The sequence below is a fragment of the Mandrillus leucophaeus genome, unplaced genomic scaffold (assembly GCF_000951045.1).
Source record: "Mandrillus leucophaeus isolate KB7577 unplaced genomic scaffold, Mleu.le_1.0 Scaffold169, whole genome shotgun sequence".
Lineage (NCBI taxonomy): Eukaryota > Metazoa > Chordata > Mammalia > Primates > Cercopithecidae > Mandrillus > Mandrillus leucophaeus.
The window spans coordinates 2,181,905-2,198,492 of record NW_012101687.1 but is presented as its reverse complement, the minus strand read 5'-3'; the positions used below and the strand labels follow the sequence as shown (position 1 = coordinate 2,198,492).

Genomic DNA, 16,588 nt, shown 5'->3' with positions numbered 1-16,588 from the left:
GTACATGTGCATAACGTGCAGGTTTGTTACATATGTATACTTGTGCCATGTTGCTGTGCTGCACCCATCAACTCGTCAGCACCCATCAACTCGTCATTTAAAAGGTTACTTTAAACTGTAGATAAGGTTAACTTTCTAAAGAGAGTATCTCTGTGCTTCTCCATGGATCAGTGATGTGGTCATTTTTGACCTCTTGCAGCACAGCTCCAATAATAAAAAATTTCAAGTTAAGCTTGCCATTCATTCCAAAGCAAAACTCACTTTCAGATGATTATCAGAACAAAAGCTCAGTAAACAAACTTTTGAACCGTGAAACAAATAACTCCCAGGTGGTCAGGCAATTCCAGCATTCATTTTGGAAAAAGGAAAATGTTGCCATAGAAGTAAGCCTGTGTCAACATCCAGTTCTATTAGCTCGTTTCCCTCCTCACCTTAGAAGTCGTAGGATAACCAAGGCAGTTCCTAGATGCCAACAAACATTAGTTGTTGTTGTTTATAATGTAGTAATAATTACTTCCAAGTAGATATTGAATATCATCATATAACTAAGTATGGCTTGAGGAATGTGACAGGAAGAGAAGCAGAGGAAATGTGTTTCTGTTGTCTACCTTGTAGGAGTGGAACATGGGGTTTTGTCTAGTTGCACATTTTAACTCCAATCAGCTGGCAGAATTGCCTTCTCCCAGTCTGGCCATGCTTGTGGGTTTCTGTCCAAGAGTGAGGATTTAGCTGACATAGAAAGCGTGGAAATGAGTTCATCCCTTCCAGCCTGGATTCACTGCATCACAGGGACAGCTCTTCAGTTACCTGTTACAGAGGTTCAGATAGTACTCCATCAGCTGGTGCAATGAAGAAAGTAAAATCAGGAAATGCAAAATGGAATGGGCTACCGCTTTATAAAATTTCTGACTTTGTTTTATAGGTTATTTTATTACCATCTTTACTTGTTTCGAGGCATTGGAAAACTAAGTACTGTGTTCATAACCATTTACATGTGATTTGACGATGAAGATGGAGCTGTTAAATAAATACTGCAGTGTTTTGATTTTAATACCACCTGTGTATGCTAATGATTATATATTTATAAGTTAGTCTTTCAGGCCAGGCATGGTGGCTCATGCCTGTATTCCCAGCACTTTGGGAGGCCAAGGTGGATGGATAGTTTGAGCTCAGGAGTTTGAGATCAGCCTGGGCAACACGGTAAAACCCCATCTCTACCAAAAATACAAGAAAATTTAGCTGGGCATGGTAGTGTGCACCTGTGGTTCCAGCTACTCGGGAGGCTGAAGTGAGAGGATCACTTGAACTTGGGAGGTGGAGGTTGCAGTGAGCTGAGATCATGCCAGTGCGCTCCAGTCTGGGCTACAGAGCAAGATCCCATCTCAAAAAAAAAAAAAAAAAAAAAAAAAAAAGTCTTTTCTCCATAAAAGCTAGAATTTATAATTCTTTTGTATTCATAAAGCACCTATTTCAACACTGGATAACTTATAATCCTATGGTTCCTTGATTACTTGATTACAATGTATTTGTTTAACATTTTGAATGGTAGCTATCTTTATAATTATATTATTAGAAAACTTGTATATCTCAGAAGTAGATTCTAGTAGAACAATATTTAATTTAAAAACTAATAACAGTTAATGTATTATGTTATTATACAACACTTATTATGTTCCACAAAGTAATTACTATTATTATCCCCATTTTACAGACAAGAAAACTGAGGCTCAACAAGATTGCTTGAATTTGCACAGATGATAAGTGATGAAACTGGGGCTCCAGCACAGTTCTGTGTGATTCTATGCTGCTAACCACTACACTGTGTTGTCTCTCATATTTATACATTTGATGCAAGCCTTCCATACTTAAGTTTCTAATCCCCAACTTTAAGTTTTTCCAATTTAAAAAAGGGGGTGGCCGGGGGCGGTGGTTCAAGCCTGTAATCCCAGCACTTTGGGAGGCCGAGACGGGCGGATCACGAGGTCAGAAGATCAAGACCATCCTGGCTAACACGGTGAAACCCCGTCTCTAAAAAATACAAAAAAAAAAACTAGCCAGGCGAGGTGGCGGGCGCCTGTAGTCCCAGCTACTCGGGAGGCTGAGGCAGGAGAATGGCGTAAACCCAGGAGGCAGAGCTTGCAGTGAGCTGAGATCGCGCCACTGCACTCCAGCCTGGGCGACAGAGCGAGAGTCTGTCTCAAAAAAAAAAAAAAAAAAAAGGGAGGGGGGTGATGTGTTGCAGGAAAGGATTTCGTATGGGAAAGAAGTGAGGTTGTCCTTGATTCCTTGAATTTATTTGCTTGCCAGTGAGGGCTGGAGTGTTTTCTGTCTTTGTTACTGTCTGCACTTTCAAGGAAAAGAAAGTCTTCTCATCAGTGATATCAGAGTGTACCAAGGAAGATCAGTTGCTGATTTTTGGAATAATACAGATCCCTGTAAATACCAATGATTTTTATCAGATTAAGAAGTCAGGCAGTCTCAGAATCAAATCCAATTCCAAGGTTGCAAATAGAGCTGTAAGAAAGAAAAAGAAAAATGTAATATTGTGGCTGGTAATTTTTGTCCTTTTTCACTGCGGACATGAATATTTTGTTTAAAGATTTAGTTGGGCAACAGCAGCTTCAGAGAATTCTGTGAGATGGAGTTTGTCTCTAGAGACCCCTTCAGTATTAGCTAGCTCCGTACTTGCTGGTTGGGCAGTGTCTTCCTGCTGCCTGTCCAGGGATCCTCCCATTCCCTCGTTTTAAGTCTGTCTTCTGAAAAACGACTGCATATCTGATTTCTACCATCTTTCTAGTCTCCTGGCAATTTTTACCTGCTGAGCTGGTTATTAGTTGGTTACAATGCAATGACCCCATCTCTGATTATGTCATGACCGATGCTAACATGTTAACATGTTACATACTCCAGGTATGGTTTAATGTGGATTTCATGGACACTATGTCTTGACTCAAAGATTCTCTTTCTAGGAGAGAGAAGTGTAATCATAATAGAAAGTGTATTTTATTATAAAATAGAATAAAAAACAATACCACAGTGTATTAATACCCTGGGATACTGGGGTATTTAATTTAGAGACAGGACAAAAATTATTGCTCAGAAAAGAACATGTCAAATAATTGGGATTATTAAAGAGATTACATGCAAAAACCATAATAACACTTAAGTCTCCTGACTCTAACCTGTACTTTAGTTAACAGATCCCCCCCGCCCCGTGTGAAGAATATATGCAGTTGGACGCAGTGGCTCACGCCTGGCTGAGCCCAGCACCCTGGGAGGCTGAGGCAGGTGGATCACGAGGTCAAGAGTTTGAGACCAGCCTGACCAACATGGTGAAACCCCATCTCTACTAAAAATATAAAAATTAGCCGAGGGTGGTGGCACATGCCTGTAATCCCAGTTACTCAGGAGTCTGAGGCAGGAGAATCGCTTGAATCCGGGAGGTGGCGGTTGCAGTGAGCCAAGATCGCTCCAGTGCACTCCAGCCTCGGTGACAAAGTGAGACTGAGTCTCAAAAAAAAAAAAAAAAAAAAAAATGCTGGCCAGGCACAGTGGCTCATACCTGTAATCCCAGCACTTTGGGAGGCTGAGGAGGATGAATAGCTTGAGCTCAGGAGTTCAGGACCAGTCTGGGCAACGTGGCAAAACTTTGTCTCTAACAAAGATACAAAAAAATTGCTGGGAGTGGTGGCACACGCCTGTGGTCCTAGCTACTCGGAGGATCTCTTGAGCCTGAGAGACGGAGGTTGCAGTGAGCTGAGATTGTGCCACTGCACTCCAGCCTGAGTGACAGAGTGAGACCCCATCTCAAAAAAAAAAAAAATAAATAAATAAAAGAATATATGCTACAGTATAAAAGGTTATCCTCCCCCCTTTGTGTCTCAATAAATCTAGAGCTGCAGCATTATCATGAACAAGACATTTTTATTCTTGGTTTAGTAGATATAGCTTAATAAATTATATTCTTTTGAACAACTATTGGAGCAGTGAAAATTGCTAGTCATCTTCCATTTCAACTGAAAGCCTTCCTCTGAACAAGTTGTTAGGACATGTTCAGAGATGCCTATCATGAGAACTTATAATAGGATAAATTAACTGTGGGAGAAGAAGGCAGGGATTAGTCACTCACAGGTTGGCAGCATAAAGACAAGGTAAAGGGTTGCACACCAGGCTGACAACCATAAGATGAACTAGCATCCTGCCTTGGTTTGAGTGGGTGCTTATTTCTTAATGACTTTATGAATTTTCCAGACTTTGATAATAATGCTGCAAAAGCGAAGAAAGAGGTTAAGTACATAAGTTGTAAAAGAGATTTAAAGAGTTTCTCTATTTGTGGTATATTCCTTTAGGATTAGTTTCCCAATAGAGAGAACAATGGTTAATTGGATAAAATATAAAACTACAGGCAAGTAAATACAAACATGTCAAGTATCAAATGCTAACTCAATGAGCACACTCTTGTCTTGTTATGTAACTGCTTGAATATCTCAAAAATACCTGCTCTAGGGTAAATTCTTATTAGATAACTATCCTGAGTTTTAAAGTATCCAATGATAACCAATAAATCTGTTACCTATAGGGTTACATGATTTACTTAGTGCTTCTGAGACAAATCTCATACTAACAAGTATTTTATCACTAACAATCTCACTAGTCTCCCAGAATATCCCATGCTTGCATGGGCTACTGTGGGTATGACTTTGTAGGAAGTTGAGTGAATTAGAAGTGATGTTAGCTACACAAGAAAGGAAAGAGTCAGTCTGATGCTGAACGAGTTTGGAAGCAACAATGAATATTCAAAAAGGAAAATATCATTTTCTCTCTGGAATAGAGATAGTAGAAGTTGACAAATGCAGAAGTGGCTACTCTTAAAATCCCAATCCATTCAGGCTTTGTAAAATCTGAATAAGGTAAAATCCCCCCAGAATTACTGATGTGTATAATCAGAAGAGGGGATGGTCAGAGAGGACATATTCAGAGGACTAAGTAAAGATAAATTACATGATGATCTTTTCTGTTACAGTCCTTCTTTCTTTTTCTGTTCTTATCCTTGTTTAACATAACGGAGTGGGCTCCTAAGTCTCGCTGGTGGCACTAGCCAGTATCCAATTCATTGCCCATTATTTGCAGAAGGCATGATTATTTTTTTCCATAATACATGTAAGCCCAATATATAGAATCCTTGAAGTATTTCTCGTTGCTCCTAACATGTTAGCCTAATTACAACTTTCTTGTTAAGGGTTGTTTCAAAATATACAGACCTATCTGAATATTCCTGATTTTTTTTTTTTTTTTAATGGAGACGGGGTCTTGCTATATTACCCAGACCGGTCTTGAACCGGGCTCAAGTGATCTGCTCACCTTGGCCTCCCAAAGTACTGGGATTACAGGTGTGAGCCACCATGCCCAGACTATTTCTGGTATTTTATATTATGTCCTTAATACCTTTTTGAAATTAACAGAAAAGTTTCTAAAATGCAGTGGTTCATCTCTCAGACCTCATTATTCTGTCCCCATAATGTCAATAAAATGACTGACAAAGGACTTTGTCAGTCAATAAAAATGACTGACAAAGGACTTTGAATACAAGTAAATATAGAAGCTCTATGCAAATATGCCTGTGGAATCAAGAGAAAGAAAGAAAAAGCTCTTGGAATTGTTTATGCTTTCTTTCATCTGAAGTGGGATTTTCTCTGTACATCAGATAACATATTGATTTTAGTGTACTTCAATTCTCAATTTTCCATAAACCATAAAAACCTTAATGACTTCTCCAAAGCTCAAGTGAGAAACAATCAATTAATTTTCCCAGCAGTTCAACTCTGTCAAAGTTAAAGTGCTGTTTTAATGAATTTTTCAGACATTTAGGCTCTACACAGCAGCAGTTTAATGCCAAAAAGTCTTTCTTTGACCATTTCAGGAAAAGTTTAAATATATACCAATTAAACAGAAAGTTCAAATGTTTTAACCTTTATAATAGACATAAAAATGCAAGTCACTTTACATGGCATATTTCTAGAGCTTAACCTAATGCTAAGTCTACAGCAGCTCTGAACAGAACTGTTGCAGAATCATCCATAATATAACAGTGAAATGCATCAGCTACTACACATGTGATGCCATTCCTCCATGTTGTGATTTGAGGGAACACACACACACACACACACACACACACACACATGATTGTTCTACTTCCCTCCATAGGTCTGATATCTAAAAATTCCCACTGCCAATACTACCTCTTTGAAATGAGCCATTTTTTAAAAGGCCATAGTAAAATGGTAAAAATTCTCAGAAGGGAAAAGAGGATAGGAAATTAACATGCTTTCATTTGCGCGATAATGACCAATAATACATTAGCACACATTAATTTATCGGATTACTTAACTTTCACTTAGAAAGCAGGGATTACAATTGGGACAGGTGCAGTTTGGAATGGTGGAAAGCAGGTGGCAACAGTGAAGTCTCCAGGGAGACAGAACAAATAGCAGTGATGGAAAAGAAGGTTCTGAGAAGGGTAAGGATTTGCAAAGGCTGGAAGTAGCTTCAAAGTAAGGTTTATTTCAGGCTGCTGTGAATATGACGAAGAAGAATAAAACACTGGAATATTAATTGAGCTGTGAAATGAGTTAAAAATAGAACTAAATTACAGACAGATAGGAAACTCTAAGTTTCATTTGTAGAAGAATATGGATTGCGCTTTCAATAAAAGTTCAGTGATGTTGCTTGCTTGATACAATCTGCTTCATCTGGGGCATGAGAGAATCCACAGTGATTCTAAGAGGAGACCTTCATGGCATTTCATTTAGGGCCTGTTCAGGTTTTTCTGGTCTGTTTTTGGTTTGTATTTGATTTTTCTGGTTTGTTTGTGTTTTTCACTTGGATTATAATGTAAAATTTACTTAATGACTTAGTGAATTTAGGGAAGCTATCTCGAAGCTTCTTTATCTTGTTTATAATATTCTCTTTGCACAAGACTGGATCTGTTACAGTTCCTTTACGAGGAGGAGGCACTTTCACACACAACCATTAAACAGTCTAATTTGCCATTTGGCCTGTTTCCTGTTAGATTTCAAGGTGGTTGTAGACAGTCACATTTCTTAGTGCTCATCTAATCTACTCTTTCTTACAATTTTGAGTTAATTCCTTTGTCTGCCTATTAATCATTTATAGGCATTTCCATAGGATAGGTCTTTTCGAATCTCCCGCAGGACTGACTGCAAAGTGCAGTGCTAGAGGACCTTGTGAGTCAAGCCCTGGGACTTCTTCACCTACAGAAAGCAGGTTGGTATTCTTTCTTGGAAGCTGACCTGCCTCACGGTTGCTGTAATAGAAGGAGAGGGCTATTATCGTTTGAACTGAGTGCAGTTATTCCTCCCCCACCATCATTTCCAGCCACACCTAAAGCTCAGGCAACTGTGTGGGTGGGCAAATAGAAGGAGCTTATTATCGTTCATGACATAAATAAAAACCAAGAGGCAACCCAGTCACCAAGTGCAGGAAAGAAAATCATATCATAAATCTCATAAATTATTTTCCATTTACATAACCAGTAGCAAATATCACTTGTAGTGCTTAAATAATGTAAATATAAACTAGGAGTGACTCTTTTCATGGATCTTAATGAAATATCGTATATAATAAGTATGGAATAAAAAGGCTCATTGAACAGATTTTAAAAAGTCAAAGATAATATAAACAAATGCTCATACATGCATAATACATATGTGTCAGGCACTTTATGTTCATTGTCGAGACTGAAGTTTTGCAGGTTGTAAAAATAAATAAGCTTACAAATCCCTAAGGGGTATTAAGAAAAATCTTTTGGTACATCAGACAAACTGATCTCAGGTTGATGTTCCTGGGGATTTCAATAGATTGGCTGGTCTGACCCCACAACTAGTGTGGAGATGAATATTACTTAGTGATAAGTTAAAGGGAAAATAGATTTGTCTTTACAAAATGCTTTTGTTCATACTCTTCACTGAGACGCCCTGCAATTATGATATAATCTATTTGCTTCATTCCAGATGTTTAGTCACTGTTACTTTGAAATAGGCTGGTGAACATTATTGTGTATTTCTTACCCATGGACAAAGGAAAATTTTAGAAAACCACATCATTTGTAAATGGTTACATTGACAGAAGCAAGAATGAAACTCAAACTTCTCTACTTCAATTTCTTAGCCTATTTACTATAGAATCGCTGATAGATATACCAATTCCTAGAGTAGTCTAGAAAAATCTCAAGTTTGCGTTTGTTTTCTCTATTGTTTTTAAAAACAATATTTACTAAAATTTTTGTATTAAAATGTAACATTGCTTTTTAAGAAAAATATTAGAATGTATTAAAACAGAAGAATAAAACTCACAGATACTGTTAATAGACAGGACACATTTTGATGCATCTCTTCCCTTCTAAGAAAAGTTTGATTCATACTATATATACATACTGGTTTTCATTAATCTAGGAGGTCACCTTTATTAACATCCGTCAATACTTTATGCACTATTACAAAATAAACAAATAATTATGCCAGTACTATGATGCAATGCTTAACTACTAAGAATTATTATTTTATACTTGTTGAAAGAAATCCTTTAGACATAGGTTTTATCAAATATCTTTACTTACATAATAAAAAATAAGTGAAACTAATTGTCTAGGTATTACTAAAACTTTTTCACGTTCAAATTTTAATTCTTATGATTCACTCTATGATTCAGACTTTTCAATGTTTGTGGTTTTCCACACAATATCTTCTGTTTCAGCTAGGGTATTGGCAAGACAGCATTTCCTGAAAGAGTGTTCTGTTATTGTTTCTAGAACTTGGCTTCAAGCTGACCTCACCCCACCTGCAAGTCTTAATACACTTGGACGTGCTGTGAAATGACAAGAAATATTAAGATTTTAGATATGTAAAAATATTAAAATTTTGCCTCTTAAAATCTGTGAAGTATGGTATATGTAACCCATTTTTGTGGTAAATGTTATAACATGAGATTTACTACTATCATTTAAATTATCATGGTTAAAGGCTCTACAATAGCCAATTTAACTTATTTAAGCAATCCTCTATTATTGAACATTTAGAATCTTTCCCACTTTTTGCTGTTATAAATAAAGGTATGATAGTCATCTGCAAGCATAAACCTTTGGTCACATCTTTTATTCTTTCTCTCTTTCTTTCCCCTCCCTCCCTCCCTCCCTTCCTTCCTTCCTTCCTTCCTTCCTTCCTTCCTTCCTTCCTTCCTTTTTTGAGATGGAGTCTCAGTCTGTCACCAGGCTGGAGTGCAGTGGTGTGATCTCGGCTCACTGCAACCTCCGCCTCGGGTTCAAGCGATTCTTCTGCCTCAGCCTCCCAAGTGACTGGGACTACAGGTGTGCACCACCACGCCCAGTCATTTTTTGTATTTTTAGTAGAGACAGGGCTTCACCATGTTGGCCAGGATGATCTCAATCTCCTGACCTCGTGATCCGCCTGGTTCAGCCTAGGTAAAATGATATGTGGTTTGCAATTTCTATATATTGCCAGATTGCTAACTGAAATGTTTGAATCAAGCAATGACTAGTAGACTATGTAGGCACACAATATTTTCTAACCAGTAGTTTTCACTACTCCTCAGCATATATACAAATTAAATCTTGCCTCTTGACCAGCTTACACTTTCCTTTCATTTCTTCCTTTATTTTTATCACCTCCAACATGATAAATAATTCCTTTCCCTGTTTGGTATTTACTCCTTTAATTATCCTATGAATTTCTACCAAGAAAGCTCTTAGTCATTGCTTCCTCAGTCTATACTAGATATAGCCAGCCACCTTAATTTTCCTCTGAAGTCAGTTTTCTTAATCACTTCATTGCTCTAATTTTTTTAGATACTCAAGGGACTAAACCTGAATTTATTATTAGCAGCTTTTTGTCATGAAGGTAGGCGCCTTCTATTTAATTTTCCTGATGAAATGCTTATTTATGTCTAGTCTTCTATTCAATTAGTCATTTTTGCTCTTGTTGAGGATAATGAAGTCATTGCTCTCCATTCTGACCTAAAAGGTTTCTTTTAGAAATATTGTCAGGCCTTGGTGTAATAAGCAAGATTTCCATCTCTTGTATATTTATGGGCCAAGTATTTCTGATCACAGGAGGTTTATGTAGGAAATTAAAACTATTTTTAATATTCATCCTTTCAGCAAGCATGCACTGGGCACACACTATGTATAAGGTACAATGCTTAATGCCTGTGATAATACCAAGGTACATAAGGCACATTCCTGGCCCTATAATAATATGTCAAATTTATTGGATTCTCTTTATGCATCAGACTTGGGTCTAAATGTTTGCATGCACTAACTCATCTAATCCACCCAAAATGATATGAGATTGGTCCTATTACTAGCCCCATTTTACAGATAAGGAGACAAAGGCAGGGAGAAGCCCAGGATCACTCAGATGGAGAATTTGAGATTTGAACCTAGGCTGTCTGAATCCAGAATCAGGTTACTTACTACATACTTTCCTATAGAGCTTAGAGAATAGTAAGATAGACCAGATTTATGCATAAGATTCGCTCAGATGCTATAAACAAGGACATGGTAGTGCAGGGGGTAGGGGAAATGGGTGAAATCAAGATGCAAAGAAGAGGTAGAACAAGTTTGTTGTGTAGAAATAAAAGTTTGTTGGGGAGAAAAGCAAGTGAGTAGTTCAATGAGGGGTGGAAAGACAAACTTTAGAGTCCAACACCCTGGACTCAAATTCTGGCTCCAGCACATATTAGTTGTAAGGCAATTTCTCTTAGCCTCAGGCACTCAACTTATTTTAGTCCTAATGAGCAAAGGTATAAAGTGTAGAAACACATGATATGTTTAGGGAATGGAAGTAATACTGGGTAGAGTATTTAAGGGGATATTAGGGACAGTTCAAGGAAGGAAGGAAGGACATGTGTGTGCTCGTCCACAATAATTGTGGCAGAAGACAGAATAGGTATGAGGAATTCTTGGAAGACTTGAAGACAGCAGAAAATGGATGGTCATTTTACCTAAAGGAAAACAAGTACAACAACAATAAGATTGACTGCAGTGCACTTTGGAGTAAGAATAGACTGAAGAAGTGAACCTGGAGGAGGCCATCGGGATTGTCCAAGAAAGATAAGGTCAATAATCAGGGCAATGCCTGGAAAAGAAGGAGAGAGATTCCAAAATTATTTCAAAGGTAGATTTGAAAGAATTTGATAGCCAACTGGGGATGTGGGACTGAGTCAAAATGTTCCTCAGGTTTTTGCCCCAGGGACCTGCAATGATGACAATTCCTTTGCAGAGAGAAACTGCAGTTAGTTTAGGTGTGAATCAAGAGTTGAAAACTTGGATGTCAGGGGTATAGTTGACTTTCTGAAAAGTTTGAATGCAAAGGCAAAGAGACAGTGGAGAGTTTGAGTGTCAGTAATCCTAAGGTTCAATTAGGAATGTGAATTTCTTAGGATTAATCCTTTTCTTTCTTTAGCAGAACCCAAAGTTAATTGTATATTATGGAGTCTTCCTCTCATGCTTATCAGAAACCTTCACTTTTTTTTTTCTGGATTAAGTATTTCTTTGAGAACTTGATGAAAGCTATGAACTTCTTTTATCCCCAAGTTTGTGTGTGTGTGTGTGTTCGTATTGGGGGGATCATAAAAAGACACAGAAAATTTTGCATACAATTTTAGGGAGTTCTTGTATTTTTAGAAGCTCATGAATCCCAAGAATCTACTCTGCATAACTTTTTTAAAACAATGTGTTAATTTTTTTTCTATCTATAATTAGCTGCACATCAGGTGCTGTGCTAAGTACCCCACTTATATTAGCTCATTTAATCCTTCCCACAGCATTTCCATGTAGGTATTACATTTCGAACACGGGTGACATGGAGTTAGACTTGCCCAGGGTCACAGAGCTAGTGTGTGGTATAACCAAGATTTGAACTGAGGTCTCCGTATTATAGTTATCCAAAGAAACAGAACCCATAGGATGCATATAAATATGGAAAGGAATTTATTATAAGGAATTGGCCCACATGATTAGGGAGGCTGACAAGCCTCAATCTCTGCAGGGTGAGTGGACAAGCTAAAGACCCAGGAGAGCTGATACTGCATTTCCAGTCTGAGCCCAAAGGACTGAGAACCAAGAGTGCCAATGGAGTAGCTCCAGTCCAAAGGCAACAGGTGTGAGATCCGGGAAAAACCGATGTGTCAGTTCATGTCTGAATGCATGATAAAGCATATGACCCTATCAGGCAGGAGGAATCCTCTTTTACTTGGAGGAAGGTCAATCCTTTTGTTCTACTTAGGCCTTCAACTGATTGGATGAGACCCACTGCCCATCCAACATTGGGTAGGGCCATCTATTTTACTCCGTCTACTGATGTGACTGATACGTTTACCCCAAACACCCACACAGACCCACGAAAAATAATGTTTGACCAAATCCCTGGGTGTCTGCTGGATCAGTGAAGTTGACACATGAAATCAACCATCACAATCTCTCTGGCCCCAGTTGCAGTGCCCTATATTGTCATTTTAAAAAATACACTCTAATATTTTTCCTAGGTGAACTTCCTGTTTGCTTTCAAACACACCTTACTTAAATTATCCATGTTAGAGCTGCTGCTTTTCCCATGTTTCGTCTCTCTCCCATTACGTTCTCCTAACTGAAGATTTTAAAGTAAAAACAACTTGAATTCATTCTCTTTGTTTTATCCTCTCTGTATTTTTTCCCCAAGATGATAAACTATCCAAGGAAGTTTCTTTCATTTTGAATGTTGAAAGAGGATCTGTCAGGTAAAAGTGAATCCACAGATACCCACTAGGAGTGCATATCAGGTGTTAAAAGAGTTTTCAAATTCACTGTATGCAATGGAAAATAAGTGCTGTTTTTTGGTAACACTATTGAAAATTTCAGGTGCCTGCTTAGTATGCAGTGTATGTGTTCATAAAAAGTCAATGCACGATTTAAAAAAATATATTGTGGATGTTTTTAGGCCGTGGAGCAAATCCAAAATAACAGCTGGGATTTTACTTCTCCTGGGGGACTTCTCAAACTCATGAAATTCAGTCCCAAGAAGTCATAACACTCTGTTAGTATGAAAGCCCTGTGAGCAGGAGATTGGAAGCTCAGTTGTCAGAGTACAAAGGAAATGAAAGGGAAGTTGCTCTTTCTCTCCATCACACACATTTTCAGCTCTTCAATAGACTGAACGTATCCATGCAAGCTTGAAAAAGATGATCAAACAATAAAATTAAAGCTTTTAGTTTACAGGGTTTTTTTTTCTTTTCTTTTCTTTCCTACCAGGTGAGGGAGGTACTAGGAGTAAGAGATGATGTCTTCTTGCCCCTTTATTTTGGAAATTTTACATTGAAAAGGAGATCAAGTGAGGCCACATTTAAGAGTAGGTCTCTTGGCCTATACAATCAACTATGCACACTGGTTAAGGTAAAAGAAATTAAACTAAATTTTGAATTCTATAAACCCAGGCTGCAAAACCTTTCAAGCTACACAAATAACTAGGAAGAATTTATGTTCAAATAAGGACCACAAATTCTTAATATAAGTGAGATGATGTCTATAAATAGTGGCTGTAGTTGTAGCTTCAGTCTTTAAAGGACATTGATTTTCAAATTTAGTAAAGGAGAAAAATAATATATCTTATGTCCTACTGGCTGGTAGATATCTTCCTCATAAAGCTCCAAATAGTGCTATAATTTCCTTGGAATAGATTTTTATAAATGGTGCTTTGAACATAAGATGATTTTAGACAATGAAACCAAGTATTTCAGACTAAGTTCTTTTTTCTTTTTTTATTATACTTTTAAGTTCTGGGGTACATGTGCAGAATGTGCAGTTTTGTCACATAGGTATACATGTGGCATGGTGGTTTGCTGCACCCATCAACCCATCACCTACATTAGGTATTTCTCCTAATGTTATCCATCCCCTAGGCCCCCATCCCCAACAGGCCCCAGTGTGTGGTGCTCCCCTCATGTCCATGTGTTCTCATTGTTCAACTCCCACTTATGAGTGAGAACATGAGGTGCTTGGTTTTCTGTTCTTGTGATAGTTTGCTGAGAATGATGGTTTCCAGTTTCATCCATTTCCCTGCAAAGGACATGAACTCATCCTTTTTTATGACTGCATAGTATTCCATGGGGTATATGTGCCACATTTCCTTTATCCAGTCTATTATTGATGGACATTTGAGTTGGTTCCAAGTCTTTTCTATTGGGAATAGTGCCGTAATAAACATATGTGTGCATGTGTCTTTACAGTAGAATGAGTTACAATCCTTTGGGTACATACCCAGTAATGGGATTACTGGGTCAAATGGCATTTTTAGTTCAGTGATTTCATTCTTTTTTCTGGTCTGATATTATAAAGTGATCTCAACAGTATCATGAAAAGGATTCATTAAGGGGCTATTTCCCCGTGGTGATGTGCTATGTGTAGCTCGAGCGAGGTTAAATACCATCATCATCAACTAACAATGATTGCTTACTGTCCCTGGCTCTGGGGATGCAGAGGGGTAAGCCATGGTTCCCCTTGAGAGAGCTCAGGGCCTAGTAGATAACTTAGGCATACGTACAATGATGATACAAGACACTGGATATTGGTGAACAAGTGTTTAGACAATAAGTATTTTGTGGTGGGAAGGATACGAATCTATCCTTAAGAGGTTCTTTAACTAATCTCACTTGTATAATCCATATAATAATATCTGACTCTTACACACAGAAGAATGCATTAACTTGATCTTCCCTATTAAACTATAATTTTTTTTTTCTTTTTTTTAAAGAGAGGGTCCAGCTTTGTTGCCCAGGCTGGAATGCAATAGTACAATCACAGCTCACCGGGCCCGAGTGATCCTCCCACCTCAGCCTCTTGAGTAGCTGGGATCACAGATGTGCATCACCATGCCTGGCTAATTAATTATTATTTTTTCTTTTTCTTTTGGTAGAGATAGGATCTCACCATGTTGCTCAGGCTGATCTCAAACTCCTGGATTTCAGTGATTGTCCTGCCTTGGCCCCCCAAAGTGTTGGGATTACAGGCATGAGCCACCACACTGGGCCTAATTTTCTTTTTGTATCCTTAGCTTTTAGCCCAGAGTCTATCACATCATAGGAATTTTGCCTATGTGACTTAAAATACTATTAACAGGTGTAAGCTGGAACTTCCTCTCCACTATAATCCATCACTCATCTTGGCAGGACAAGTGCTGATTGCACTGTAACTGTATGAGTATGATTCGGTCCACACAAGGCATTTATTGCGTGGCTTTTCCAGAATGATGCTTGTTAGATCCACTACGGACATATAAATGTTATATAAGCTGCTGTAAAATGTTGTGGTCATTTCTTTGTTGTCAAAAGCTAGGTCTTTGCTTGTATACATACATCAAATGTCTTGGTTATGGCCTGATTGGCCTTGTCCCTTGGGGGAATCAATGGCAAATGCCTTTCTCTACATAAAATTGGCAGGACTAGACCTTGAAACGAGGTTAGGAGCAGACTAAAGTACCCAAGGAGTCTTGTTCATTTTAGGATGAAGGGTGGGCCATTTAAAGGCGACAGGTGTGATGTTCATGTTGATTTTCTGGATTTTACTTTTCAAAGAGTCTGGAAAGAAGATTTGAACAGCTCAGACGGGATTTCTACTGATAACCCCCTGGGATGGTTTGACTCTGCCCTTCATTTAGCCCTTCAGTTCCTCTATCCTTGAAGCTTCTGGACCCGAGTCTCTCCATTGCTTAGGAGAGATAGCCATTTGCTTTGGTAGCTGGGCAGTTCTGTAATGACAGACAGCCACCCAGGCCAGCAGCAGAGGCAAACGTCCTCACCCGATCAGACCGCTTATGCAGTGGCAGAGGAAAAGAAGATTCTTTCAGCCTTTTCTAGTTAATGCATTTCTCTGGCAGTATTGCTATGTTTCCAAGAGGAGAGGGAGAGAAGGCCAGTGTGAGCCAATGTCCTCAATTCGGGAGAGCAAACTGCAGTTCCTTCAGAGGCCAAAATAAACTGCAGGACACCGAGTCATTCATAGCAGTGCAGTGGTTGGGCCCCAACAACCACAAACCAGTAGTTCAGCCCCAGGGGCCCTAAATTCTTCGGTCCACATCAGATACTCCGGAGGGAGAGACAGGTATTTTCTAGCCAGCCCCCAGGCTTGAGGCAGAGGCAGAGGCAGATGTCATACTCCACAGGACAGTCACCGAGTGACACCTGGAACACTGTCAGGAACCCCTCCTAGCATTACCGTTTTGAAAGCACAAGCAAGAGCCCCATGTCTGGGCAGAATCTTCCAGGCTGTATCACAAAGCTGGCTCCCTCCCACCTGACTCATTTTTCCACCGATTTTCTATGAACCTATGACAGGGGGAAGAAACTAATCATAAAACCTGATCATAAAACCCTTCCTATGCTTGAAGACAGCGATTACATATTCACTCAGCCAAGGTCTCCCTGCATCATTTAAAACAAAAGAGAGTCTCCATTCACGCTCTTCCCACCCTGCCAGGAAACGTATTCCTGGGACCAGCGCTGACCATCCCAAAAGTTGCTATTT

At 38.8% G+C, this 16,588-nt stretch overlaps 1 long non-coding RNA gene across 1 annotated transcript in view; it reads left to right on the top strand.

Annotated features, from left to right (window-relative positions):
- LOC105537098 overlaps window positions 1-8,949 on the top strand; it is a 19,175-nt gene extending 10,226 nt beyond the window's left edge. Inside the window, exon 4 of the long non-coding RNA XR_001005673.1 lies at window positions 8,828-8,949. This is a non-coding gene — a long non-coding RNA (uncharacterized LOC105537098). The remainder of the gene's footprint in view (window positions 1-8,827) is intronic.
- Window positions 8,950-16,588: the final 7,639 nt, after the last annotated feature.